The 16,659-nt window shown below is 44.6% G+C and overlaps 1 pseudogene; it reads right to left on the bottom strand.

The window, feature by feature from the left end:
• Positions 1 to 14,200: 14,200 nt before the first annotated feature.
• Positions 14,201 to 15,173, bottom strand: LOC128569849 (glyceraldehyde-3-phosphate dehydrogenase-like; annotated as a pseudogene).
• Positions 15,174 to 16,659: the final 1,486 nt, after the last annotated feature.

The following is a 16,659-nucleotide window of genomic DNA, read 5'->3' as shown; positions in this document are numbered from 1 at the left end:
GTATGTACATCGGGTGCTTAATTGGGGTTCATGGGAGGCAAGAACACCTGGGCTTCTCCCCCTGCCCAGGCTGCTGTTGCCATTTAGAGTGTTCCCTGCTAAGCGAGGGAAGCAGGAAAATGGAAACAGACATCATAGTCATTGATTGGTTATACTAGGTCCCACTCCACACTGAACATTGTTGTGTACTGGGTTTGTAATAGTCAAAAAGATACAGCCCTTGTCCTCCATTTAGACAATATTGAACATAACAGCTTTTAAACTCATTTTAGGAGTGATCAATGAATAATTTGGAAAAGTACAGAAAGTTCTGTCTAATACAGAAGCAGAAAAATAATCAACTCTTCGTCCCACCACTAGGAGGCACACTTTGAGTATTCCTACATTGTTGAGTCACTTTTAACAAGTAACAATGTATATTTGGGTCTCAAACCAACAATGGAAAGATTATGGTTACTGTAATGTATTTTAATTTTTTTGTTTGTTTGTTTAGAGCCTCAAGCTGTCAACCTGGGTAGAGTGCCATGGTATCACAGCTCACAGCAACCTCCACTCCAACTCCTGGGCTCAAGTGATTCTCCTACCTCAGCTTCCCAAGTAGCTGGGTCTACAGGCTCCTGCCACAATGCCTGGCTATTTTTTGGTTGCAGCCGTCATTATTGTTTGGCAGGCCGGACTGAATTCAAACCCACCAGCTCAGGTGTATGTGGCTGGTGCCATAGCCGCTTGAGCCATTAGCGCCTAGCCTACTTTAAATTTTTTTTTTTTTTTGAGTTGACAACAGAAAGACAATGTTCATTTATTATTACTTGTTAGTCAATTAAGGTAGTTATGAAACAGATATTTTTTTTTTTTTTTTTTTTTTTTCCTACTTTAAATTTTTAAGAGAGACTCAGCATCTGTAGCTTAGCGGCTAGGGTGCCAGCCACATACACCAGAGCTGGCGGGTTCAAATCCAGCCCAGGCCTGCCAAACAACAATGACAACTATAGCTGCTTGGGAGGCTGAGGCAAGAGAATCAATTAAGCCCAAGAGTTCGAGGTTGCTGTGAGCTGTGTTGTCATGGCACTCTACCCAGGGTGACAGCTTGACACTCTCAAAAAATAATTTTTTTTAAGAGAAAATCTCACTCTCAGCCAGGCTGGAGTGCAATGGCATCACAATCACATAGCCTGGCCAGATATTGTTTTATAAGAATGGGATTATTTTTGTGATTATTATCACAAAAATGGAGAAGCAAGTATCCAATGTATTGAATACTAATATAAAGCCAGTAGATTAACTAATACACACCCACACAAGGGAAAAACTCAATTCAAAAAAAAGGCTCAGTGCCTGTGGCTCAAGTGGCTAAGGCACTAGCCACATACACCTGAGCTGACCGGTTCAAATTCAGCCTGGGCCCGCCGAACAATGATGGCTGCAACCAGAAAAATATCCGGGCGTTGTGGCGGGTGCCTGTAGTTCCAGCTACTTGGGAGGCAGAGGCAGGAGAATCACTTGAGCCCAGTAGTTGGAAGTTGCTGTGAGCTATGATGGCACAGCACTCTACTACCCAGGGCGACAGCTTGAGGCTGTCTCAAAAAATTTAAAAAAAAAAGTATATAAAAAAGAATGGGATTGTTTATATACTGTTTAATAAGTTCAATAATGGAGAAAAAAAATTTTTTTTTTTTTTTTGTAGAGACAGAGTCTCACTTTACCGCCCTCAGAGTGCTATGACATCACACGGCTCACAGCAATCTCCAGCTCTTGGGCTTATGCAATTCTCTTGCCTCAGCCTCCTGAGCAGCTGGGACTACAGGCGCCTGCCACAATGCCTGGCTTTTTTTTTTTTTTTTTTGTAGAGACAGAGTCTCACCTTATCGCCCTCGGTAGAGTGCCGTGGCATCACACAGCTCACAGCAACCTCCAAATCCTTGGGCTTAGGCGATTCTCTTGACTCAGCCTCCCAAGTAGCTGGGACTACAGGCGCCCGCCACAATGCCTGGCTATTTTTTTTTGTTGTTGCAGTTTGGCTGGGGCTGGGTTTGAACCCACCACCCTCAGCATATGGGGCCGGCGCCCTACCCACTGAGCCACAGGTGCCGCCCGATGCCGGGCTATTTTTTTGTTGCAGTTTGGCCAGGGCTGGGTTTAAACCTGCTACCCTCAGTATATGGGGCCGGCACTCTACTCACTGAGCCACAGGTGCTGCCCTGGAGAAAAATATTAAGTGAAACTTTAGGCTGGGCACCATAGCACTGTGGTTGCAGTGTCAGCCACATACACCAAGGCTGGCGGGTTCAAACCCAGGCCCGGCCAGTTAAACAATAATGACAACTGCAAAAAAAAAAATAGCCAGGTGTTGTGGCTGGAGCCTATAATCCCAGCTACTTGGGAGGCTGAGACAAGAGAATCACTTAAGCCCAAGAGTTTGAGGTTGCACTGAGCTGTGTAGCGAGACTGTCTCAAAAAAAAAAAAAAAAAAAGGCAGCTCCCAAAGCTTAGTCAGCAAAGACAGCGGGCCACATACACCTAAGGTGGCGGGTTCGAACCTGGCCCCAGTGGATCTGCTAAACAACGACAACTGCAACCAAAAAATAGCTGGGCGTTGTGGTGGGCACATGTAGTCCCAACTACTTGGGAGACTGAGGCAAGAGAGTTGCTCAAGCCCAAGAGTTTGAGGTTGCTGTGAGCTGTGTTGCTGTGGCACTCTACCCAGGGCAACAGCTTGAGAAAAAAAAAAAGAAACTTGACATCATAACGATTTTTCCACAAAAAATACCCAAAACTTCCCTCTAATATTAAATGATGGGGGGCGCCCAGAGCTCAGTAGTTAGGGTGCTGGCCACATGCCCTGAGGCTGGTGGGTTTGAACCCAGCCAAGTCCTGCTTATAAAACAAAATAGCCAGGTGTTGTGTTGGGCACCTGTAGTCCCAGCTACTTAGGAGACAGAGGCAGGAGACTCGCTTGAGCCCAGGAGTTGGAGGTTGCTGTGAGCCGTGAGGCCACGGCACTCTACCCAGGGCAACAGCTTGAGGCTCTATCTCAAAAAAATAAATAAATAAATAAAAATAAATAAAATAGTTTATGTTTTTCGTATGTTGTTCAGGAAACACATCCTTTCCTTAAACAATATTCTCCCACGTTGTCCTCCAGAAGTTTTATACTTTGCCTTTGCCTTACATTTAGGTCTTTAATCGACCTAAAACTAATTTTATTTTTATTCATTGGTTTATTTTGAGACAGAGTCTCACTTTGTCACTCTTGATAGAGTGTTGTGGTGTCATAGCTCATATCAACCTCAAACTCCTGGTCTTAAGGTATTCTCTTGCCTCAGCCTCCCAAGTAGCTGGGACTACAGGTGCCCACTACAACTCCTGGCTATTATATATATATATATATGAAAAAAAGTTTTTTGACACACAGTCTCACTTTGTCACTCTTTTTTTTTGAGACAGAGCCTCAAATTGTCACCCTGGGTAGAGTACTGTGACATCACAGCTCACAGCAACCACAAACTCCTGGGCTCAAGCGATTCTCCTGCCTCCACCTCCCAAGTATCTGGGATGACAGACGCCCGCCACAACACCTGTCTGTTTTTTGGTTGTAGCCGTCATTGTTGTTTGGTGGGCCCGGGCTGTATTTAAACCCACCAGCTCAGGCGTATGTAGCTGGCGCCTTAGCCGCTTGAGCCACAGGCGCTGAGCCTCACTTTGTCACTCTTGATAGAGAGCCTCAGTGGCACAGCTCACAGCAACCTCAAACTCTTGGGCCTTAAGTGATTCTCTTGCCTCAGACTCCCAAGTAGCTGGGACTACAGGTGCCCGCCACAACACCCAGCCATTTCTTTGTTGCAGTTGTCATTGCTGTTTAGCTGGCCCAGGCTGGATTCGAACCCACCTGCCTCCGTGCATGTGGCTGATGCTCTACCCACTGAGCTACAGGCGCCACACATGCCCAGCTATTTTTAGAGATGGGATCTCCATCTGGCTCAGGCTCTTCTCAAACTTGTGAGCGCAGGGCGGTCTTAAACCTGTGAGCTCAGGGCAATCCACCCGCCTTGGCCTCCTAATAAAACTGATTTTAATTTGGTGGAAAGAAGGAATCCAGTTTTGTATTTTTTTACCTAGCTGATTGTTCCAACATAATTAATTAAATGACCCATCCTTTTTTTTTTTTTGAGACAGAGTCTCACTTCATCACCCTTGGTAGAGTGTTGTGGCGTCACAGCTCACAACAACCTCAAACTCCTGGGCTAAGCAATTCTTCTGCCTCAGCCTCCCAAGGAGCTGGCACTACAGGTGCCTGCTACAGTGCCTGGCTGTTTTTAGAGACAGGGTCTCGTTCTGGCTCAGGCTGGTCTTGAACCTCTGAGCTCAGGCAATCCACCCGTCTCAGCCTCTCAAGTGCTGGGATTACAGGCATGAGCCACTGTGCCCAGCCTAGTTTTTCTATTTTTTAATAGAGACAGTCTTGCTCTTGCTCAGGCTAGTCTTGAACTCTTGAGCTCAAGCAATCCACCTGCCTCAGCCTCCCAGAGTGCTAGGATTATAGGTGTGAGCCACTGCACCCACAGAACTTTTAAGGAGAACTTGTAAGCTTCCTTTGAGTCACATCAACTGAGGAAATTTTCACAATTATATGAAACATGACTCATATAATATATTTAAACAGTGTCCCACAAGTATTTGAAACAAATGCATTGTATTAAAGGGTTTTATACATGTTAAAGGGAAGGATATCAGAGTATATTGGCATGGGGAGAATTCTTACTTTCCAGTCTGATATAAATGGCTGTTGGGACCATAAATTCAGTATAAAGAGACTGTAAATGCATCTGCTTTGAAACATTTTGTGGATTTAAATATGGCCAGCATGTGTTTTTATTATACAATAACTGCCAGAATTTGAATGGGACCCCCCCCCATGACAGACACTGTTCTGAACACTTAACAGTTATTTATCCAGTAATCCTCGTGCAGCCCTTAGGAAGTAGCTACTTGTTATTATCCCATTTTTACAGTGAGGCATTTAGAATTTAAATTGTTTCAGACAGCATAGCTAGTAACTGGCTGCTTTAGGATTTGAACTCAAGAGTTTTGGTTCCATCGTATGTGCCTTAACCCACCTTCCCCCTTGAGTAAAGGAGTAAAGGAGAAACTCTTGCAATTTAAGAAACTCTTGCAATTAAAGAGTAAAGGAGAAACTTTTGCAATTTTTTCTTTATCTTTTTTTTTTTTTTTTGGCCAGGGCTGGGTTTGAACCCACCACCTCCAGCATATGGAGCTGGCGCTCTACTCTGTTGAGCCACAGGCACCACCCAACAATTTTTTCTTTTTGAAGAGGGACTTAAATTACTTTCTTTTCCAGCTACTAGAAATATTTTCAACATCTCCAATTACTTGAAAAGGAACAGTTTTTTTCCCCAAACTCTTTATTATTTTTTTTATTAAATCATAACTTTGTACATCGATGCTTTTATGGGGTTCAGGGTACTGCTTCGATATACAATGTGAAATGCTTACAGTGAACTAAGTAACACATCCATCACAATTATACTCTTTTTTTTTTTTTTTTTTTTGTGGTTTTTGGCCGGGGCTGGGTTTGAACCTGCCACCTCCGGTATATGGGACCGGCGCCCTACTCCTTGAGCCACAGGCATTGCCCACAATTATACTCATTTTTTAATAGTTTTAAAATGTATCATTGCATCATACACATTAGGTGAAGTTCCCCCAAATACCCGCCCTCCTCCCATATCCTCCTCCCCTCTCCTCTTTCTCCTCTTCCCTTCTACTTTCTGGACTATAGTTATGTTTTGCCATTCATATGAGTGTGTAACTGATTATATATTGATTTCATAGTAGTATTGAGTGCATTGGATACTTTTTTCCATTCTTGAGATGCTTTACTGAGAAGAATATGTTCCACTCTATCCAGGTAAACATAAAAGATGTGAAGTCTCCATCTTTTTTATGACTGCACAGTATTCCATGGTGTACATATACAACAATTTGTTAATCCATTCATGGGTCGATAGGCACTTGGTCTGTTTCCATGTCTTGGCTATTATGAATTGGGTTGCAATAAACATTCTGATGCAAATGTCTTTGTTGTGAAATACTTTTTGATCATCTGGGTTTATACCTAGTAGAGGAATTGCAGGATTGAATGGCAGATCTACTTTTAGTTCCTTGAGTGTTCTCCAAACTTATTTCCAAAAAGGTTGGAATTCCCACCAGCAGTGGAGAAGCATTCCCTTCTCTCCGCATCCATGCCAACATCTGTAGTTTTGGGATTTTGTGATGTGGGCTAATCTTACTGGAGTTACCTGATATCTCAAAGTGTTTTTTTTGTTTTTTTTTTTGTACAGACAGAGTCTCACTGTACCGCCCTTGGTTGAGTGCCGTGGTGTCACACAGCTCACAGCAACCTCCAACTGCTGGGCTTAGGTGATTCTCTTGCCTCAGCCTCCTGAGTAGCTGGGACTACAGGTGCCTGCCACAGTGCCCAGCTATTTTTTTTGTTCTTTTTTTTTTTTTTGCAGTTTTTGGCCACGGCTGAGTTTGAACCCACCACCTCCAGCATATGGGGCTGGCGCCCTACTCACTGAGCCACAGGTGCCACCCCTCAAAGTGGTTTTCATTTGCATTTCTCTGATGATTAAGGATGATGAGCATTTTTTCATGTGTTTGTAGGCCATACGCCTGTCTTCATCAGAGAAGTTTCTGTTCAAGTCTCTTGCCCACATAGAAATGGGGTTATTTATTCTTTTCTTGTTTTTTTTTTTTTTTTTTTTGTAGAGACAGAGTCTCACTGTACCGCCCTCGGGTAGAGTGCCGTGGTGTCACACAGCTCACAGCAACCTCCAACTGCTGGGCTTACGCGATTCTCTTGCCTCAGCCTCCTGAGCAGCTGGGACTACAGGCGCCCGCCACAACACCCGGCTATTTTTTTGTTGCAGTTTGGCCGGGGCTGGGTTTGAACCCGCCACCCTCAGCATATGGGGCCAGCGCCCTACTCACTGAGCCACAGGCACCACCCTATTCTTTTCTTATAGATAGATTAGTTTGAGTTCTCTGTAGATTTTAGTTACCAGACCTTTATCAGAAGCATAACCTGCAAAAATCTTCTCCCATTCTGAAGGTTGTCTGTTTGCTTTACTTACCATGCTCTTGGCTGTGCAAATGCACTTAAATCTGATCAGATCCCAGTAATGTATTTTTGGTGTTGCTTCAATTGACTGGGGGGGGGGGTCCTCTCATAAAATATTCTCCCAGACCAATTTCTTCAAGTGTTTTCCTGCACTCTCTTCTAGTATTTTTATAGTTTCATGTCTTAAGTTTAAATCTTTTATCCAGTGAGAGTTTATCTTAGTTAATGCTGAAAGGTGTGGGTCCAGTTTCACTCTTTTGCAGATCGCCAGCCAGTTCACCTAGCACCATTTGTTAAATAGGGAGTCTTTCCCCAACTGAATATTTTTGATAGGCTTGTCGAAGATCAAATGACAATAAGTAGCTGGGTTTATCTCTTGGTTCTCTATTTCTGTTCCATAAATGAACTGCTCTGTTTTTGTGCCGGTACCATGCTGTTTTGATCACTATAGATTTATAGTATAGCCTGAAGTCTGTTAATGTGATACCTCCTGATTTGTTCTTATTTCTGAGTAATGTATTTGCTGTTTGAGGGTTTTTATGATTCCATATAAAACGAAGTACTATTTTTTCAAGTTCTTTAAAGTATGACAATGGTGCTTTAATAGGGATTGCATTAAATCTGTAGATTGTTTTGGGTAGTATGGACATTTTAACAATGTCGATTCCTCCCAGCCATGAGCACGGTATGTTTTTCCATTTGTTAACATCTTCAGCTATAACTTTTCTCAGAGTTTCATAGTTCTCATTATAGAGATCTTTCACATCCTTTGTTAGGTAAATTCCCAGATATTTCATCTTCTTTGGCACTATTGTAAAAGGAACAGAGTCCTTGACTATATTTTCAGCTTGACTATTGTTGGCATATATAAAAGCTACTAACTTGTAAGTATTGATTTTGTGTCCTGAGATGCTGCTGTGTTCCTTGATCACTTCTTTTTTTTTTTTTCCCCTTGATCACTTCTAAAAGAGTTTTGAAGTTGGCTCAGCGCCTGTGGCTCAAGAGGCTAAGAGGTACACCTGAGCTGGCAGTTTCAAATCCAGCCCAGGCCCGCCAAACAACAATGACGGCTGCAACCAAAAACTAGCCAGGCGTTGTGGCTGACGCCTGTAGTCCCAGCTACTTGGGAGGCGGAGGCAGGAGAATCGCTTGAGCCCAGGAGTCGAGGTTGCTGTGAGCTGTGATGCTACAGCACTCTACCCAGGGTGACAGCTTGAGGCTCTGTCTCCAAAAAAAAAAAAAGGCAGCGACTGTGGCTCAAAGGAGTAGGGCGCTAGCCCCATATGTCAGAGGTGAAGGGTTCAAACCCAGCCCCGGCCAAAAACTGCAAAAAAAAAAAAAGAGTTTTGAAGTTGGGTCCCTGGGATTTCCCAGGTATAGGATCATATCATCAGCGAAGAGTGAGAGTCTGATCTCCTCTGACCCTATTTGCATACCCTTGATCAGCTTCTCTTGCCTGATTTCGGTGGCTAAGACTTCCATTACTATGTTGAATAGCAGTGGACAGTGGCATCCTTGCCTTGTTCCTGATCTGAGTGGAAATGTTTTCAATTTTACACCATTCAATATGATACTGGCTGTGGGTTTGCTGTAGAATGGCCTCTATCAGTTTAAGAAATGTCCCTTCTATGCTTATTTTCTTAAGTGTTCTGATCATGAAAGGATGCTGGATAGTATCAAAGGCTTTTTCTGTGTCAATTGAAAGAATCATATTGTCTTTGTTTTTTATTTTATTGATGTGATGTGTTATATTTATAGATTTGCATATGTTGAACTCCAAACTCTTTTGCACCTTTTTTTTTGTCTTCAGTTCAACATCAGCTACTTAGTTATGGCTACAAATGTTAGAAACCAGAGTTTTGGCTGGGCACGGTGTAATCCTAGCACTCTGGAAGGCCAAGGCAGTGGATTGCTTGAGCTCACAAGTTGGAGACCAGCTTGAGCAAGTGAGACTTCATTTCTACTAAAAACAGAAACACAGAGGCAAGAGGACCTCTTGAGCCCGAGAGTTGGAGGTTGCTGTGAGCTATATGGCTCCACGGCACTGTACCCAGGACGACAGCTTGAGGTTCTGTCTCAAAAAAAAAAAAAGAAGAAGAAGAAACCAGAGTATTGTTATTAGTTACAGAGTCTTTTTTTTTTTTTTGTAGAGACAGAGTCTCACTGTACCGCCCTTGGGTAGAGTGCCGGGGCGTCACACGGCTCACAGCAACCTCTAATTCTTGGGCTTACGCGATTCTCTTGCCTCAGCCTCCCGAGCAGCTGGGACTACAGGCGCCCGCCACAACACCCAGCTATTTTTTTGTTGCAGTTTGGCAGGGGCTGGGTTTGAACCCGCCACCCTCGGCATATGGGGCCTGTGCCCTACTCACTGAGCCACAGGAGCCGCCCTACAGAGTCTTTTTTTCTTTTTGCTTTTCAAGGTCACTTTAGCTCAGGGTAAAGTTTGTTCTTATTTTTAGAGAAGGAATTCTTCTGCAGCTGCCTCTGCTTTCTCAGGATCAGGTTATTTCTCCTTTTGCATTAGGATTACTGGTGTGAGCCGTAGCACTCAGCCAGGGTTTCCATTCTTAGGTTCTGTTTTCCAGGTCTTTCCACTCACTTCCTGGTAGCTGTGGTTATCTTGGGCTCTGGCCAGACAAACAGTGGATTTTCTTTTTTTCTTTTCTTTTTCTTTCTTTCTTTTTTTTTTTTTTTTTTGAGACAGAGTCTCACTATGTCACCCTTGGTAGAGTGCCGTGGCATCACGGCTCACAGCAACTTCAAACTCTTAGGCTTAAAAGATTCTGTTGCCTCAGTCTCCCATGCTGCTAGAACTAAGCACCTGCCACAATGCCTGGCTATTTTTTTTTTTTTTTCTGTTGCAGTTGTCATTGTTGTTTGGCAGGCCCAGGCTGGATTCGAACCCACCAGCTCTGGTGTATATGGCTGACGCCCTAGCCACTGAGCTACAGGCACCAAGCCAAACAGTGGGTTTTCTGTCAGATTATTTTAGCCACCATGTCCCATGCTACAGTTGTGGCCTTCCTCCAAAATCAGCCTGGTTTTGTTTACTTCAGAGCCTTCAGGTAGTTTTTTGGTTATTTTGTTCCTATCCCGTTTTCTGTTGGAGGATCAGGCTGTTTGGACCTTACTTTTTCATACCAGGGGTGGAGCTCCCAGGCATGCTTTCCCTGATTAAAGCATTTTAAAGCAATAAAATTTGAAAATTAGACTTTATTTCTTAGAACAAATTTTTTTATTTCTTGAGACAGAGTCTTACTTTGTTGCCCTCGGTAGAGTGCTATGCCTTCATAGCTCACAGCAACCTCAACCTGTTGGGCTCAAGAGATCCTCTTGCCTGAGTATCTCAAGCAGCTGGGACTATAGGTGCCCACCACAATGCCCGGCTACTTTTAGAAATGTGGTCTCACTCTTGCTCAGGCTGGTCTAAAACTCCAGAGCTGAAGTGACTGACCGCCTCCCAGAGTGCTAGGATTACAGGGTGAGCAACCACCCCTGGCCTACTGAGAACAATCTTAGATTCACAGCAAAACTGAGTAGAAAGTACAGAGAGTTCCCTTACACACCCTCTCTATCTATCCACATTCATGGGTTCTGCCACTATCAAGATCAAGATCCTGCCCCAGAGTGGTAGATTTGTTACAACTGTTGAACTGAGATTGACACATTAGAGTTTTTGTTTGTTTTTTTTGAGACAGTCTCACTCTGATCCCCAGGCTGGAGTGCTATGGCATCAGCCTAGGTTACAGCAACCTCAAACTCCTGGACTCAAGCAATCCTCCTGCCTCAGCCACCCGAGTACTGAGTAGCTGGGACTACAGGCACATGCCACCATACCTGACTATTTTTTCTACTTTTAGTAGAAGTGGGGGTGTTACCCATGATCAGGCTGGTCTCCAAGTCCTGAGCTCAAGTGATCCTCCCACCTCGGCTTCCCAAACTGCTAGGGTTACAGGTGTGAACCACCTTGCCCAGACAGAGTTTCTTCTTTTTGGCTCACTGTGTTGCCCCAGGCTAAAGTGCAATGGTGTCATAGCTCCTTTGATATACATTCTATGGGTTTGGACAAATGTATAGCATGTATATAATGATATGTATCCACTATTACAGTATCATATAGAACAGTTTCACTGACCTTAACATCCTCTGTGCTCCACCTATTCATCCTTCTCTCTCCTTAACACTTAACAACCACTTATCTTTTTATTGTTTCTTATCATTTTTCCTTTTTCAAAATGTCCTATACTAAAATTGGAATGATATAGTACTTAGTCTTTACAGACTGTCTTCTTTCACTTAGTATACATTTAAGTTTCCTCCCTGTGAAGAAAAGAAAAAGGCCAGGCGCAGTGCCTCGCGCCTGTAATCCTAGCACTCTGGGAGGCTGAGGCAGGTGGATCCCCTGAGCTCAGGGGTTGGAAACCAGCCTGAGCAAGAGCAGGACCCCGTCTCTAAAAATAGCCATGCGTGTGGCAGGTGCCTGTGGTCTCAGCTACTGAGACTAGGGTGGCCCCTGTTGCTCAGTGGGTAGGTTGCCGGCCCCATATACCAAGGGTGGTGGGTTATAAACTTGGCCTTGGCCAAATTGTAACAAAAAAATAGCCGGGCGTTGTGGCGGGCGCCTGTAGTTCCAGCTACACGGGAGGTTGAAGCAAGAGAATCACTTAAGCTCAAGAGTTTAGGTTGCTGTGGGCTGTGATGCTACGGCACTCTACCCAGGGCAACATAGTGAGACTCTGTCTCAAAAACAAACAAACAAACAAAAAGAAACAATGGCGTTGCCTGTGGCTCAAGGAGTAGGGCATCAGCCCCATATACTGGAGGTGGTGGGTTCAAACGCAACCCTGGCCAAAAAAAGAAAAGAAAGAAACTGAAAAAAACAAAAACAAACAATAAAACCCCCCAAAGGTCTTCATCCTCATCCTGTTTGGGTTGAGCAGGCAGGCTGTCTCGGGGTTGGCAGAAGCAGCAGAAAATCCATGGATAAGTGGACCTGCACAATTCCAGCTTGTGTTGTTCAAGCCATCAATTGTACCAGCCCACTCTTATTTACTTACCACCAATATCTCAAATTCTTTAAGACAGTGCACTTGGGAGTGAACTTCACAACACTCTATTTCTTTTTTCTTTTTTTTTTTTTTGAGACAGAGTTTCATTATGTCGCCCTTGGTAGAGTACATGGCATCACAGCTCACAGAAACCTCAAACTCTTGGGATCAAGTGATTCTCTTGCCTCAGCCTCCCAAGTAGGTGGGACTACAGGCGCCCTCACAACACACAGCTATTTTTTGTGGCAGTTGTTTAGCTGCTGTTTAGGTGGCCCCGGGCAGGGTTTGAACCCACCACCTTCAGTGTATGTGGCCGGCACCGTAACCACTGTGCTACGGGCACCAAGCCCAACACTCTATTTCTAATAAAGTCAGTTCCTTTGGAGATAGTGTCAGATCTCTGTGTTCCTACGAACTGCCCCTCTCCCTGGGCAAAAGCTTTGAGCCACTACTCTGGCTGCTAGGCGGGGGTGTTAGCCCTGACCTCAGCTTGCCTCACCCAGGCTTAGAGCTTCTTCCCTGTTGAGTGAACTGAAATGAGGCCACTCAGGGCTCCGGTGCTCTTGGCCTGGCACAGCTAAGTTGAAGCCTCTGCCCACTGTCCTCCCTGACTGGGAGCTGAGGAGAGAGGAGGTCCAGGTTGTATCCACACCTGTTCAGAGTCAAACAGAGTTTACAGGGATGTGGATAGGGAGCAAGTTATGATTCAAGTGCCACAGACTCTCATTATTCTTACCAGGCTTGATTGGAGTTTCTTGGATAAATGTTTCTTCATTTACAGAATCCTCTTAGGACAATTACTTTGAAATAATTTTTTTTTTTTTTTTGTAGAGACAGAGTCTCACTTTACTGCCTTCGGTAGAGTGCCATGATGTCACAGGACTCACAGCAACCTCTAGTTCTTGGGCTTCTGCGATTCTCCTGCCTCAGCCTCCCAAGCAGCTGGGACTACAGGCGCCCGCCACAACGCCCAGCTATTTTTGGTTGCAGTTCTGCCGGGGCTGGGTTTGAACCTGCTACCCTCGGTATATGGGGCTGGCGCCCTACTCACTGAGCCACAGGTGCCACCCTACTTTGAAATAATTTTTAAAAATAGTTTTTACCAGCTCAGCACCTGTGGCTCAATTGGCTAAGGCACCAGCCACCTACACCTGAGCTGGTGGGTTCAAATCCAGCCTGGGGCCATCAAACAACAATGACGGCTGCAACCCCCAAATAGCAGGGCATCATGGCAGGCGCCTGTGGTTCCAGGTACTTGGGAATTGGAGGCAGGAGAATTACTCAAGCCCAGGAGTTGGAGATTGCTGTGAGCTGTGATGTGTGTTGCCACGGCACTCTACCTAGGGCCACAGCTTGAGGCTCTGTCTCCAAAAAAAAAAAGAAAAAAAACTACTCTTTACCAGCTCAGCACCTGTAGCTCAAGTGGCTAAGGCACCAGCCACATACACCAGAGCTGGCAGGTTCGAATCCAGTCTGGGCCTGCCAAACAACAATGGCAACTACAACCAAAAAATAGCTGGGAGTTGTGGCTTACACCTGTAGTCCCAGCTACTTAGGAGGCTGAGGCAAGAGAATGACTTGAACCCAAGATTGGAGGTTGCTGTGAGCTGTGACACCACAGCACTCTACCCAGGGTGACAACTTGAGGCTTTGTCTCAAAAAAAAAAAATAGTTTTTACCAATTATGCTTGTTTTACTGGGGTATGGTCCATGAAACCTGTCCTGCTGCCATCCCAAAGTTAGAATAACTTCACTTCCACTCTTCTTTTCTTCTTTTCTTAAAAAATTAATAACAGTTTATTTTTATTATTTTTTTTAATTCGGGGAACTTTATTGATGTTACATGACAAGGTGGGGCTCCTTAGACCCCTCCTGTTCTTTAAGAGGTCTGGTGTGGAAACTGTCGAGGGGAGATTCTCAGTGAGGTGGGGTACTGAGTAGGCAAGGGCACCCCAGTAGCTAAGGGCCTTTCTCTTCCTCTGGGGCTGGGGCTTGTGGCTGGGGGTTCTTACTCCTTGGAGGCCGTAAGATCCACCACCCTGTTGCTGTATCCAAATTCATTATCATACCAGGCAATGAGTTTGACAAAGTGGTCATTGAGGGCAATGCCAGCCGCAGCATCAAAGGTGGAAGAATGGGTGTCATTGTTGAAGTCAGAGGAGATAATGCCCTTGAGGGGGCCCTCTCATGCCTGCTTCACCACCTTCTTGATATCATCTTGTTTGGCAGCCTTCTCTAGATAGCAGGTGAGATCCACGACTGACACGTTGGCAGTGGGGACCCAGAAGGCCATGCCAGTAAGCTTCCCATTCAGCTCAGGGATGACCTTGCCCTCAGCCTTGGCTGCGCCAGTTGAGGGGGATGATGTTCTGGAGAGCCCTGCGACCATCACACCACAACTTCCCAGAGGGGCCATCCACGGTCTTCTGGGTGGCAGTGATGGCATGGACTGTGGTCATGAGTCCTTCCACAATGCTGAAGTTGTCATGGATGACCTTAGCCAAGGGGGCTAAGCAGTTGGTGGTGCAGGAGGCATTGCTGACAATGCAGAGGCTGTTTTCGTACTTCTCGTGGTTTACACCCATCACAATCATGGGGGCATCAGCAGAAGGGGCAGAGATGACGACTCTTTTGGCACCCCTCTATAGGTGAGCCCCAGCCTTCTCCATGGTGGTGAAGACACCAGTGGACTCCACAACATACTCTGCGCCTGCCTCACCCCATTTGATTTTGGTGGGATCTCGCTCCAGGAAGATGGTTGTGGGATTTCCATTGATGACAACCTTCCCATTCTCAGCTTTGACTGTGCCATGGAATTTGCCATGGGTGGAATCATACTGGAACACGTAGACCATGTAGTTGAGGTCAATGAAGGAGTCATTGATGGCAACAATATCCACTTTGCCAGAGTTAAAAGTAGCCCTGGTGACCAGGCGTCCAATATGACCAAAGCTGTTTATTCCAACCTTCACTTTCACCATGGTGCCTTGGGGATGTGGCTGGCGCTGCACTAGAAGACGCGGCTGTCTGACGAACGGGAGGACCAGAGAGCCCAGTTTAGTTTTTTTGAGATGTAATTTACATGCTACACAGTCTATCTCATTGTAGATTCAAGGTTTTTAGGATATTTATAGATATATGCAACCATCGCCTCAATTGATTTTAGAACATTTTCATCACTTTGAAAAGAAACTTCAGCTGGCACAGTGGTTCACTCCTGTAGTCCTGAGAAGTTAGAGGCTGCAGTGATACAGTGAGTATGCCACTGCAGTCCAGCTTGGGTAACAGAGTGAAACTTTATATCTAAAAACAAAAAAGAAGAAAGAAAGAAACCCTACATCCTTTAGCTACGGCCTATTCCTTCTTCCCACCAAATACCCCGAGCTCCAAGCAACCATTAATCTATTCTCTGTCTGTATAAAATTGTCTATTCTGGACATTGTATGTAAATGAAATCACAGTACGCAACCTTTTGTGATTTGTTTGTTTGTTTGTTTCTTTCTTTATTAAAAAATTTTTTTTATTAGGCTCGGCGCCTGTGACTCAAGCGGCTAAGGCGCCGGCCACATACACCTGAGCTGGCGGGTTCAAATCCAGCCCGGCCCGCCAAACAACAATGACGGCTGCAACCTAAAAATAGCCGGGCATTGTGGCGGGCGCCTGTAGTCTCAGCTACTTGGGAGACGGAGGCAGGAGAATCGCTTGAGCCCAGGAGTTGGAGATTGTTGTGAGCCGTGATGCCACGACACTCTACCCAGGGCGACAGCTTGAGGCTCTGTCTCCGAAAAAACAAAAATAAAAAATAAAAAATAAATAATTTTTTATTAGATCATAAACACATAGATCTTGTATACATTAATACCTTTATGGGGTACAATGTACTGATTTCATATAGAATTAGGAATGCTTACATCACACTGGTTAATATATACCTCATCTTATTTACTTATTGTGTTAAGACATTTTTACTCTATACTAATAGATGAGACATGTACCCTTGTATTATGCACCATTAGGCGCCGAGCCTAATAGGTGTGATCTCACCATTCACCTTCCCTTGATTTGACCTCCCCTCTCCCCTCCTATCCTACCCCTCCCTCCTTCATGGGCCATAGTTGTGATCTATTCTTAATATGAAAGTGTGAGTGATTGTAAATTGGTTTCATAATAGTACTGAGTACATTGGATACTTTTTCTTCCATTCTTGAGATACTTTACTAAGTAGGATATGTTCCAACTCCATCCATGTAAACATAAAAGAGGTAAAGTCTCCATCTTTTTAAAGGCTGCATAATATTCCATGGTATACATATACCACAATTTATTAATCCATTCATGGGTCAATGGGCACTTGGACTTCTTCTATGACTTGGCTATTATGAATTGAGTGCAATGAACAATCTGGTGCAAATATCTTTGTTATAAAGTGATTTTTTGTCTTTTGGATATACACCTAGTAGAGGAATT

Source organism: Nycticebus coucang, chromosome 18 (assembly GCF_027406575.1).
Source record: "Nycticebus coucang isolate mNycCou1 chromosome 18, mNycCou1.pri, whole genome shotgun sequence".
NCBI lineage: Eukaryota > Metazoa > Chordata > Mammalia > Primates > Lorisidae > Nycticebus > Nycticebus coucang.
Note: the sequence above shows the minus strand (reverse complement) of the source record. Positions and strands in the feature narration are given on the sequence as shown.